The 12,571-nt window shown below is 41.0% G+C and overlaps 2 protein-coding genes across 2 annotated transcripts in view; one reads left to right on the forward strand and one right to left on the reverse strand.

The window, feature by feature from the left end:
• The window catches only part of RSL24D1 (ribosomal L24 domain containing 1), a 922,223-nt gene that overhangs the window by 708,736 nt on the left and 200,916 nt on the right, over positions 1 to 12,571 (forward strand). The window lies entirely within an intron of this gene.
• Positions 1 to 12,571, reverse strand: part of LOC127058538 (protein unc-13 homolog A-like) — a 152,175-nt gene that overhangs the window by 37,490 nt on the left and 102,114 nt on the right. The window lies entirely within an intron of this gene.

Raw genomic sequence — 12,571 nt, forward strand, 5'->3', positions numbered from 1 at the left:
CTACCAACATGAAACCTCCAGCATGTGTCACTCAAACTGAAGTCCCTCATGATCACACAGCTTTTTTCCCTACGTGTTATAGATAGGTGCATAAGGAGATGGCCATTCTGTTCCCTGGTGTGATTTGGTGGTCGGTAGTAGACACCAACTAATACTCCATCTTATGTTTTATGTAAGTTAACATGGAAGACACTAAGGACTCATCTAGATGAACAGTTAGTGCATGGTAAGCTGGGGAGTAAATCTACAGTGCACTAGCATGCTGCACACAAGTGTTCATATGAACCCCGCTCCTGCGCACTGAATGCTCCCCACTGCACTTTGTTCTATAGTGTTTTGAAATGGGAGCAGGTCAATGCACACTAAAGAACTTATTGTGTGTGACAGATTTACACCTCGGCTTGCAGTCCGCTAAGGGCTCTTCTAGACAAGCCCTAAGGTGCGCTGGTATTGTGAGGGAAAGGAGCCTGAGGAGACAGACCACTTAAGGAGAAGGATGAGACTGGGGGAAAGGGAAATAAGGAGGCAGAATGGAATGAGGTCCCTGGGGCAGGGTTTGGGGTGAGGAAGATTATACAAAATAGAGTAAGAGTATGTGGTAGGAGGAGGGCTGGAATGGTGGGGGAAAAGTAGGTTACACTGGATCTTGTTGACCTTAAAGCATCCTGTCTGAGAGGAAAGTGGAGCAGGAGGCAGGGGAACTATTTAAGGAACTATTCTAAGGAATATTCCAGCTCAGGCACACACTTCCAGTTCTCTGAACTCTGCTTGGCTCAAATGGATCTGGGTCAGTGTAGAGAGAGTGTGTGTTCTGAATTAGCTTCACCCCTTCAGTTCTCTGAAATCTGTTATGTTCTGCATAGGAACATTGTTTAATTCCAAGGAAGCATGGCATAACAATTATTTTGCAAAGCCCAGAATTGTGATTCCTTTGATAGCTGCATTAAGTCACAATGCTTTATGCTTTTCATTTTGGAGGGGGGAAAAAATCAATAGTTAGCAACAGCAACAACCAAAAAGTAAATAAAAAGAACAATGGCAAAAAACTAGTAAAAAATAACAGAAAATGTATTAATCACATATATTTGAGAAACTTCACCATCTTTCAAAATATGTTAATACATAGCATGTGGCCAGTTACAGAGCTTGTTTGTCATTTTTTGTGACATCTATGAACAAACTATTTGAAGAAAAGCAGTGACCTTTGAGTAACATTCCCTGAATATTGTTTCTTCAACCGTCATAACAAGTGTCTTCTATTTGATAATTTAGGGAGCTGAAAATATAATGAAATCATTTCTACTGAGTTCAGTAATCTAACTATTCTGTGAAGAAGGTCAAAAAGCATTTCTGAAAAGATACAACAGCATCCTTTTGGATACTTTGGATGTTTTCATAAAAATGCCTTTGAAAGCGTAAGGAAACAGGTATCCAAAACCTGCAAATAGAGATTTTGAAAGCATTCCTAATATTTTAGTATGTCTATAGTGAGGCGGTGTGGATCCCCTCCTCCCCAGGGAGGGTTGAGCCCCGTCAATCACCCCCAAGGGCGGAACTGCTGGGAGGAAGTCTTGCCCCTCAAAGGGTCAGGCGGCGACCCAGAAGGATAAAAGCCGGGCCTCAGGCCTCAGTCAGGTCCTGGCCACCGGCAGGAGCAGACGTGCCTGCTGACCCTCCTCACCGGGAAGCCGCTGAGGCCCGAGGCCGGTGGGAGCTGCCTCGCAGTCGCTATGACGAGGAGCTGCCCCGTCCCCACTACGGCCCCGAGGAGCCACTAGACCAGACCTGGTCCGCTGTCCCGGAGGTATTCCCAGACCTACCGCCCTGCCCGGACTGGGAGGAGCCCATGGTACTGGACACCCCGACGGACCAGGTAGGAACCGGGGGGGAGGCTGGAAGTAGCCCAGGGGCAGCTGACTACAGTCAGGCTGCAGAAGGCCCTGCGCCTATGTCAGTGTGTTTCGGTCAGGACCTCCCCACTGACCGCCACTAGCGGTGTCAGCCGCTACTAGGGCCCCGGGCTAGAACGCAGAGGAGTGGGAGGGCCTGCGTTCCCCCTGCCACCCGTAAGCGGGTGGCAGACTACCCCTCTTCCCGCCTAGTGTCACTGCTCTGCCCTGCTCCAAAGGCCAGAGCTAACTGAACTGTGTTTGGTGCCCGGCCTGAATCAAGGGCTGGGCCCCCTTTGACTTTGCCACTGCTCTGCCCTGCTCCAAAGGCAAGAACTAGCTGAACTGTGTTTGGTGCCCCGCCCGAACCAAGGGCTGGGCCCCCCCCTTTGACTTTGCCACTGCTCTGCCCTACTCCAAAGGGCCAGAGCTAACTGTTACTGTGTTTGGTGCCCTGCCCGAACCCAGGGCTGGGCCCCCTTTGACTTTGCCACTGCTCTGCCCTACTCCAAAGGCCAGAGCTAACTGTTACTGTGTTTGTTGGTGCCCCGCCCGAACCAAGGGCTGGGCCCCTATTGACTCGCCACTGATCTGCCCTGCTCCAAAGGGCCAGCGCTGATAACTGTGTTTGGTGCCCCGCCCGAACCAAGGGCTGGGCCCCTAGTATTTAACTGTGTAGCAGTTTGGTCCCGCACATAGGGTCCGAACCACCGGAGCGGACTGCGAACCCGAGGGCAGAGGCCCTCGGATGACGAGACGAGGCCGGTGTGGCTCCCCTCCTCCCCAAGGAGGGTTGAGCCCCGGCACCCCCTCGTCCACAATGTCAATAAAGACTGTTGCATAAGTTCTCCAAAAACATAATACTGTTGCCATTCAGCCAAATAGAACACTTCAGGTTACTCTCAAAGAGGTGTGAGATAATTTTGTTTACAAATTACATACACAAACAAACAGGTCATATGCAAGAGGAAAATATGGAAAGTTTGCAAAATGAATCTTTTGGAGCAACTCTCTTTTAGGTAAAATATATTTGCAGAGTGTGGATTTTACTCCTTTAATCTTTTTTTAGAGCTGTGTTACTACTGCTGAAGAAATCAGTACTGCTATGAATATATTGCAATTTTAGAAGAGAATGCACTGCATGCTATGCAGATTGCTGGCTCACAATCTACTGGAATCTCCCCTCCCCACACATTCAGCACAACCCATAGTAAATTGAAATGTTCTGTACTATATAACATACAGCACATTCTATAGATTGTAACCTATTCTCTTGCAGTCTAATTGTTGTCAGTTTTCACACATATCTGCAGAATATGTGCAGTTCAGACGATGTGCAAATGACTAAAGTTTCTGAAACTGTGCAAACACAAGAAGTGGGCACACATTACATATGGGCATAGGCAAGTCTCAGCCATTACGCTTTTCCTAGCAATGGCTATGCACAAAATGGAAACACTCCTCTGTTTATGCCTGGATGGAGATCTATTCTGCAAACTGAAGAGCATAAGAACAACCATACTGGATCAGCCAAAGGTCCATCTACCTCAGTATCCTGTCTTCTGACAGTGGCCAGTGCCAGATGCTCCAGAGGTGAACAGAACAGGTAATCAACAAGTGACCCATCCCCTGTCATCCATTCCCAGCTTAGAGACACCATCCCTGTCCATTCTGGCTAATAGGCATTGATGGACCTATCATCCATGAATTTATCTATTCTATTTTGAACGCTGTTACAGTTTTGGCCTTTACAACAGCCTCTGGCAAGGAGTTCCACAGGCTGACTGCATTATGCAAAGAAAAACTTCCTTTTCTTTGTTTTAAACAAAGAAACAGCTAAATTTTCAAAAGTAGCCATTGATTTTGGGTGCCTATCTTGGGGCACATTGGTACTGATTTTCAGAAGTACTTCGCAACTGCAGCTTCCACTGATTCCAACTGAATGCTCAGCTGTGATGAGAGATCCGGCTGGGCATCCAAAAAATCAGGTGCCTAAAATCACTGGCTGCTTTTGAAAACGTGTCCTTCAGGTGTCTGATCTTGCTGCTTCGCTTTTCCCCCTCATGCTGCTGTTTTGTCAATGGCGAATGGACACCAGGCCTAATTCTGTTCACACTGGTTTTATACTGGTGTAACATCAGGCCTTTTAAAATACCAGAGAAGATTTCACTGTTCTGACTTTGCAAACTTAAGAACTTTAATTGTCCAGTTCCCTTAGAACCCTGTAGACTGCATGTTGCAGAGCCTCGTAGAGGCAGAACTTCTGGGTCCCATGGTTCAAGACCTCAGGAAATACTGCTCTGGATTGCTTGGCAGATAATGCAGCATACGGCTAAAAGAGAAAGTTAGAGTTTTCAACTACCTTCAGATTTGCCAGTGTGGCAGGTTGCATAACTCATGTTGTACTTCTGCTCCAGCTGCACAAAACCGTGCTTTCTATAGACTGCCACTTGCTTTGTGCATCAAGAGGGGAACAATTTGCTCAAAAACGTAAGTTTTCAGAAGATACAGCTTCCCAAATAAGCTTGTGGTATACTAAATAGTTTTACATTAGTATAACTATTCTCTTATTTGGGTTTGAGTGGTTTCCATTTTTCTCATTTCCTACAGTAGTTTAGGTAATTCCATGGAAGTTAGAAGAACTTAGCAGTTATCAAAAACGGAGTGATAATTTTAAAGTGTTCTTCCTCCTCACATTTTTATATCATGTTAAGTTTTAATCCAACATTATTTCTTTATTGAGTTGATACAGTTGGAATTTCACTATACTTGACATTTCTGATGAATTAATACAATTAGCTAACCTGCATACTGGGTATTTCAGTTACATACTTCTCTTATAATAACCATTAGAATAATGAGATCTCAATTTGTTGAACATTCCTAACCCTTTAATCTTGAAAAGGGAATCGTACACAATGGAACATCTTACTGGATGTAACAATGGAGCATTCAATTATGAATATACCTAGGGGAGAGGTCAAGGTTTATTAACTGTAAACAATTCAAATGTTTTGAATTTTGTCAAAAAACCAAACCAAACCAAAAACTACCACCATCCTGTTTTGCAGTCAAATGGTACAATTCTTGCAAGTAGCTTTCTAACAGACACAGATTCTCACATTCAAACTTTGGCCATGAGAAACCCACTCCACTTCACAGCTCTCTAACTGTCGGCCTGAACACTCATAAGACACCCTATAATTCAACTATAAATATGCTCTGGGAGCCATATAATTCAATAACACACTGACTCGGCCATAGACTGGCAATAAAACAGACAATAAATCATTCGAGAAAGTCCAAACACACCCGACAAATCTCTATAATAAAATAAATAAAAATAAGAACAGAAAAAAGAAGGCTGCAGAATCTGTCTCTGAATTTTAAATCTATAAAAGAGAAGAATTGAGGCCGCATTGTGGGAACAAGGATGCAAGGTCCTCTGATTATTTTATTGATATTGGATTAAAAAATTAAAGCTGCAGATGTGAATATTGGTTTATTGCATCCCAGTTTAGAACCCTCAACTTCTTCAATAAACTCCTCCAAGCTCAGTTTTATGTTCATTAAAAGGTGACTTGAGACATGCAATGATTCAGATACTTGCAGAATGACTGCCCTGCACCTTTAAGCAGGGGGTATTTGGCTGGCTGAATGATGGCTCTGTGCTTTATGGTGGGGGAAATATATACCTATCTCATAGAACTGAAAGGGACTCTGAAAGGTCATGGAGTCCAGCCCCTGTCTTTACCAGCAGGACCAAGTACTGAATTTTGCTCCAGATCCCTAAGTGGTCCCCTCAAAGATTGAACTCACAACTGTGGGTTTAGCAGGCCAATGCTCAAACCACTGATCTATCCCTCCCCTGTTAAAAATTTCTAGAGGGAAATGAAAACTGCTACAAAATGGTCAGCGTGACTGCTGACTCATCTCCTATGAATGAGGGGCAGCCCTGTGCCTTAACCTTCCCTTTTGCAGGGAGCAGGCTGAGGCGGCATTTGTTCTACAAAACGTATTTTGAAAGCATGCCTGAACGTACAGATGCTGTAGAAAACAACTACTATAGTTAAATGGTATGGCAGGGAGCCAACCCCTCCATCATTATTATAGCCCACCTTAACCCTCCTACTAGGTGGGGTGGTGAATGGTGAATAATGTAGCTGAAGTCAACGTGCTTAGATCAACTTACAGTGGTGTCTTCACTGCAGTGAGTTGACTGCTGCCGCTCCTCCATCGACTCTGCCTGCGCCTCTCGCTGAGCTGGAGTACAAGAGTCGATGGGAGAGTGCTTGGGGATCGATTTATCACATCTAGACACGATAAATCGATCCCTGCTGGATCGAACGATGCCTGCCGATCCGGCCGGTAGTGAAGACATATCCTAAGATTGCAAAACCACCCAGAACGCCCAGGAACTCATGTTTCCCAGTGCCTTGCTGTGTATGAATGCAGGTTTGTATCTTCAGTCACATCAGTTACATCTAAAATTTCTCATCAACCCTCATCTCCGGCATTACAGTGAAAAAAAGCTGGCTTTCCTTTTATGAAGCTTAAGAGGGAACATTCAGGTTTCTACTATACTTCAATATCAATCATGATTTTTTGGTAATGGTTTTTGAAGCAGTGCTTGCAAGCAGTCATTTTTGAATAGTCACATACTCAGTTTATTTCCCCAGGCTTTCAAATAACTGGATGTGTGAGATCTAGTTGTGCCCTCCATCCTGGCCTCCCAGATTACTCAAAAGATATAAGAAGTCCACACAAAGCTTCTCCTGAGGAAATGCTCTCACCAACTTATCAAGAGCTTGATTAATTTAACTTTGAATTATAAACATTAAAAAAAATTAATGATACCAATATAGGAAGATGTTAAAAAACATTAGAAGGATAGAATTTTTTTTAAAAGGTATGTAAAGTCCATTGGGGTTAAATGCACATCCTCATTTTCCCATAAAGGAGTCAGACTGATTTTTATCAAATATTAGCAAACATGCTTTTCATTAAGAATCTCCGTCATGCCTTAACTAAGGAATTTATTACGTCTTATAAAACATGAAATGTTCGTCCCAAAGCAGAGCTAGGCATTTCCTTACCTTTCCAGGTGATAATAGCCACTGAACAGAAGCCTAGGGCAGAATGATCTGATTAGGATGGAGGAAAGGATATGGAAGAATTTATTTTTAAAATAAAATTTAATTATAAATAACTGGGCTGGTTGATTTACTAATTACCTAAAATCTGTAGTAACTTCTTCACAAGTAATTACTGGGCCAGATTCTCATTGATCCCATTCCCTTCAGATCTCATTTACTTGAATAGTCACCTCGATTTACACCAGTTGAGAATCTGGCTCACTATCTCTACTCCTCCTTCTCAAACAGTCAAGACCATATTAACTACTGAACACAAGAAATGATCATGCAGTTCATCCTCTTAATGCTTCAGGGATAACAATGGGCCCTGTTTTGGCATCAATTTTTAACCAGAGTTTCCCATTGAATTAAAGAGAGTTCTGCTTAAAAGCAGAACTTCGTCATATCACCAGCTAAGGTTCTAAACCATTAAGAGACTCCCCTAAGAATGACTTAGCAAGCCTATTCTGATATATCATTTACTATTTCTACCACTCCCTTTTCTGATCTCCAGAATCATTTAAAAATGACATAATTTGAGCTGTTGAAAAGCACTTGGAAAAAATGAGGATACATTTGTCCTTTAGGCATAAATACTAGCATATGTAAATTGATTGTCCTTCCAGCTCAGGCTGTAAGAAAAGCACCTCTTTGAAAACCAGGTCACTTTTATTTAATTTAATTTTGAACTTAAATTTCTTAATTTAGGCACCCACATTTGAGAATTTTGTGTAATGTTTTCAATTGGGTTGCAATACAAAGATGTCTTTGTTACTGTATTTCTAACTTTCATTTAATATATTTAGAAAATTAAAAAAAATCAAACACACATTTACTCTCAAAATAACTAGCAATATTGAACTGAGAGCAGTTTTCATCCTTATTTCAAGGAAATTCAAGTTCAGGGTGACAAGGAGCCTTTATATTAAGAACTCAACTTAAACAATATACATCCACAACACAGGACAATCATACTGGCAGCTTACTAATTGCAAACTCATTTTGTCCCTTTACTAAAAGCTCTAGCCCAATAACAAGGTGGTAAACCTTTTCTACAGGCATTAGGGAAAAACACCGGTTACCTATTCCATAGTCCTTTAAATCATCAACTATTTATGATCTCATTTAATTTTTGATCCTTAGGTTACATCTCTTATTTCTGGAGAATTTAGTTTGTCAGCTGACAGTCTTTAGACCCAATCAGTATTCTCCTGGGAGCTTGAACATTTTCTCTGATTCTTAAACTGACCAAGATTTACAACATCCATTACCAATGATTCATCTAAAATATAAATAGCTATTTATTCCTACTTGGAAACCTACATTTGCATTCAAACTGTAACCTGGGGCACACTACCAATGTTAAGAATCTATTTAGCCTTGATGTGTGTGAGAATGATGTTTTGTATAATTTCAGTAGGCTTATCATGGTATTTAAGCCATTCAAGAGGAAAACTTGCCTTAAATTCCATATCCTCTTGGCCACTAACTACAATATGGTTTTCCCTTTTTAATCCTGGTAATTCCGATTGCCATCACTGAACACATTCACCCTCAGTGTTGATTCATCTAGTTTTGTTTCTGAATGAGACAGCAAATCAATATTGTAGACAAAACTAAAGCTTCAGAGGATTTTTCTTCTATGTCTGTCTACTGCATGCATCCTAATGTTGACCTGGAAACTTATGGAAGAGCAGCATAGCACTCTTGGAGCACCAAATTTTGGATTTAGCCTTACAAATATCCCTGTGGTCTTATTATTCTCCTTTTACAGTTGAGGAACTGAGGCACAGAAGGATGAGGTGATTAGCCCCTCGTCATTTAGGATGTCTGTGGGCTGATGTCACTGGTAACTCCTTGGTGCAATATTAACAGTGTCCTGCATAATGCTTCCATTAGACCTCAAATTGCCATGTTCCACATTTTATAATGACCTTATTGATCATAAGGAAGTGGTGGTTTTGTATTCAAGTGATTATATGTCAGCAACAGAAACAGGGAACCGCCAGTGCATAATAGTATTAACAGCTAATAATACAGTCAAAATTATATAATAATAAAATAAATGGCAATATAACTAGCTCATAGAGCTGAAAGGTCATCAAGTCCAGTCCCCTGCCTTCACTAGCAAGACTAAGTAGTCATCTTGCCCCAGATCCCTAAGTGGTCCCCTCAAGGACTGAACCCACAACCTTTGCTTTAGCAGTCTAATACTCAAACCACTGAGCTATCCCTATACAGGAAGGACAGAGGGGGTGTGGGGGAGAAACCATTTGATTCTACTTATGGCTAATCTTTATTTTAAAGGAGAAAAATCCCTTGAACATATATTTACATAATAATTGCCCATGCTTTAGGAAGTTCATTTCAAACCTGATTATGGGGAAGTAAAAGAAATTGCTTGTTAAAGTTGTTAGTGGAGCTGTGCAGAAAAATCCCGATCAATACTGAAATTCAGGCCAAAAGCTTAGTCTACGGTTTTGGTTTCAATGAAAAAGTGAAATCTCTCTGGGGTTTTGAAGAACATAAAGAGTTCTACACCTGAGTCAGGCTAACCTGAGGACACGTTTCCATCATAGTTTCCGTCCTCCAGCAGGCCCTTTGCATTTAAAAAGAAAGAAAGAAACAAACAAACAACACTTTATAGCATTTCCATGGGGCTAAGGACCTTTAACTCTCCTACTCAGCTCCAGAAGTTTATACTGGCCAGCTGGTCCATTCCTTCTGCAGTCTTCAAAGGAGGATATTTTTGGGGGTGGGACATGATAGAGGGGGTATTTTATTTATTAATATTTCTGGTCATTTACAATAAAACATTACGTTTGCTGTGAGATGGCACAAATACATACCTTGTTATATTAATATTTAAGAGCAGATTGTAGCGTTAAGTGTGCATTATGTCATTATCCTTTCACCTATTCTCACATTAATTCTACCCAATCCAAACTTGATAAATGTATATTTAACCATTTATATTAACATTTTAAAACCTTTGTTGGGAAGCTGACTGTTTTCCTGAGGGAGGAGGGAAAATCTCAGAGGACAGGAAGTATGGAAAAATAGAAGGGGGCGTATAATTCAATTGTTGCCTTCTGTGTATGCCCTTTTTGACCGTTATTGTTCCTATAAAAACAAGATTATGTCCATCTCAAATCACTTCAATTATTTTAGTATCCTGATTTCCTGTGCAAGGTGTACTATGAATTTATCTGTTGTTGGGTTTTTTTTGTAAGTTTGTCTGGCACTGTTCTCACAATATACTAAGTCAGCCATTATTATTGTACTAACAGTTTGTTCCAGTGATCTACTACTGGAAGAAGTTGTCTCTGCCCACAGATTTAGGATTGCCTTTTTTTCTTAAAAAACCCCCAAACACTACAAAGAGCTAGAATAAGAGAAGCTTCCTTATTCCCATCTTAAATCTTTTTAGCAGACCACTCCCGTAAATACATGCATTTAAGCCCGGTTCAAATATTTTTATTTATTATTTCTTTCAGAATGGAGTTCCAAAATATTTTTACCATCCGACATTCTCATACTGTGTGTTTGAAAGAGGGCCTGGCTGTTTTATTGTCCTAGGTCTCTGTATTTATTGTACAGAAATGGAGAAATATTCTGCGAACTAGAGTGTGCAATTTCATTACTGCCTGGTCAGTATTGGAGCTAATATTTATAGTCTGTATGATTTCATTCCATTCATTTGCTGTTATTTCACATATACAGTTTGCACTCAAACCTAATAGCATTATTCAGTGTGTCTTTTAAAAACAACCATGAAGTTAAATGTTCTAGACATAAACTAAATTGTTGAAACTTGGAGCCCTTGGTATGAAATCATCCAAAGCGGATAATTTTGAGGGTTTCTTTCTTCTCTGAAAGTGTTTTTTTAATAAAACAAACAACTGGTATAAGCTCATTTTGCACTTTGTAGTCTCTCTCTTTTTTTAAAAAAACTATACTGCCTACATCTGTTTGTTTTAAGGGTTGTCCATCCCTGAAGAAATCCCTCTGCTTATAATAGTGATATTTGACCCAACATCTAAATACGTTGGTGTGAAAGCACTATTATTTTTAATATTACTGAGATCTGCTCTTTTTGTTTGGTCAAATGTCTCACATATGCCCAATTAGTAACTGTTCTTTTAAGTAGCAAGTGATATCTCACAGGTGCCCAGCATTTTGGAACTTGGGTTTAAGTATATAATTATATAATGAGATCATGCTCGCTAGTTTCTGTTCTCTCTCTATCCATGATGGATCCTCTCCATTAGAGATCAACTCCAGCACTGCTATGATTTGTGCCACCCTAAAGTATTTCTTGAAATATGGCAGTACCCAGGACTCCCACTGCTAATGGACATCCCAGCCATTCCATTCTGATATTCTTTGTTTCCAATTTGAGCATAGAATTTTTGAATAACCTTTTATAACTTGTCATCTTTTAAATACCTTTGGAGCTGAGGGATACTCTCTCTGATTTAGAGTAACTCAGTCTGTACCCACTTCTTGATGAAAGCTTCAATTATTTCTTCGAAGCCCACGTCCAGACTAACCCGCGGCATCGGCGGGTTAAAATCGATTGCTCGGGGATCGATATATCGCATCTAGTCTGGACGCGATGTATCGATCCCCAAGCGCGCTTACATCGATTCCGGAACTCCATCAACCCGAACGGAGTTCCGGAATCGACACGGAGAGCCGCGGACATCGATGCCGCGCCGTCCAGACCAGTGAGTACCTCGATTTTAGAAATTCGACTTCAGCTACGTTATTCACGTAGCTGAAGTTGCGTATCTAAAATCGATTTTAATACTCTAGTCTGGACGTGGCCTAATACTGACAAACATTTAATTATATTTTGTATGAAACACATAAGACCATTTGCATATAATGAAACTGTTCTTTTTTTACCAATACACTTATTTCCTGAATTTCTAATCTTTTAAGCAAATGGTTTCATAATTAAATCACATAGCAAGGGTGATAAGTAACATACTTATTTTGTTCCTCTCTATAATGGTATCGGCTCAGTCTTTGCAACATTTCCACAAATACATGCTTTAGGATTTATACAGATTATTTTGATCTGCTTCTGAAATTGTCTCTCTGAACCATGTTTCTCCAATATTCTGAATGTAAATTGATATTCTCCAAGTCAAATGCCATATCTGCATCTATAGTTAGAATGTAAGCTCTTACTAGCACTGTATCACAGAGATCAACACCTACAAAATCTCCACCAAGCATTCTCAAAACTACAATACCCGCATAAGGAAATAAGGAAAAAGATCAACAGAGCCAGAAGTGTACCCAACAGACCCAGCCTACCCCTTGATGCCATGGCTCATGAAGCCATACACAGGCAGCCTGGACAGTGGTCAGGAGCTGTTCAACTACAGGCTGAGCAAGTGCAGGATGGAGGTAGAATGTGCATTTGGCCATTTAAAGGCACGCTGGCGCACATTACTGACTCGCTCAGACCTCAGCCAAACCAATGTCCCTTTTGTTATTGCTGCTTGCTGTGTGCGCCACAATCTCTGTGAGAGT

Source organism: Gopherus flavomarginatus, chromosome 9 (genome assembly GCF_025201925.1).
Source record: "Gopherus flavomarginatus isolate rGopFla2 chromosome 9, rGopFla2.mat.asm, whole genome shotgun sequence".
Lineage (NCBI taxonomy): Eukaryota > Metazoa > Chordata > Testudines > Testudinidae > Gopherus > Gopherus flavomarginatus.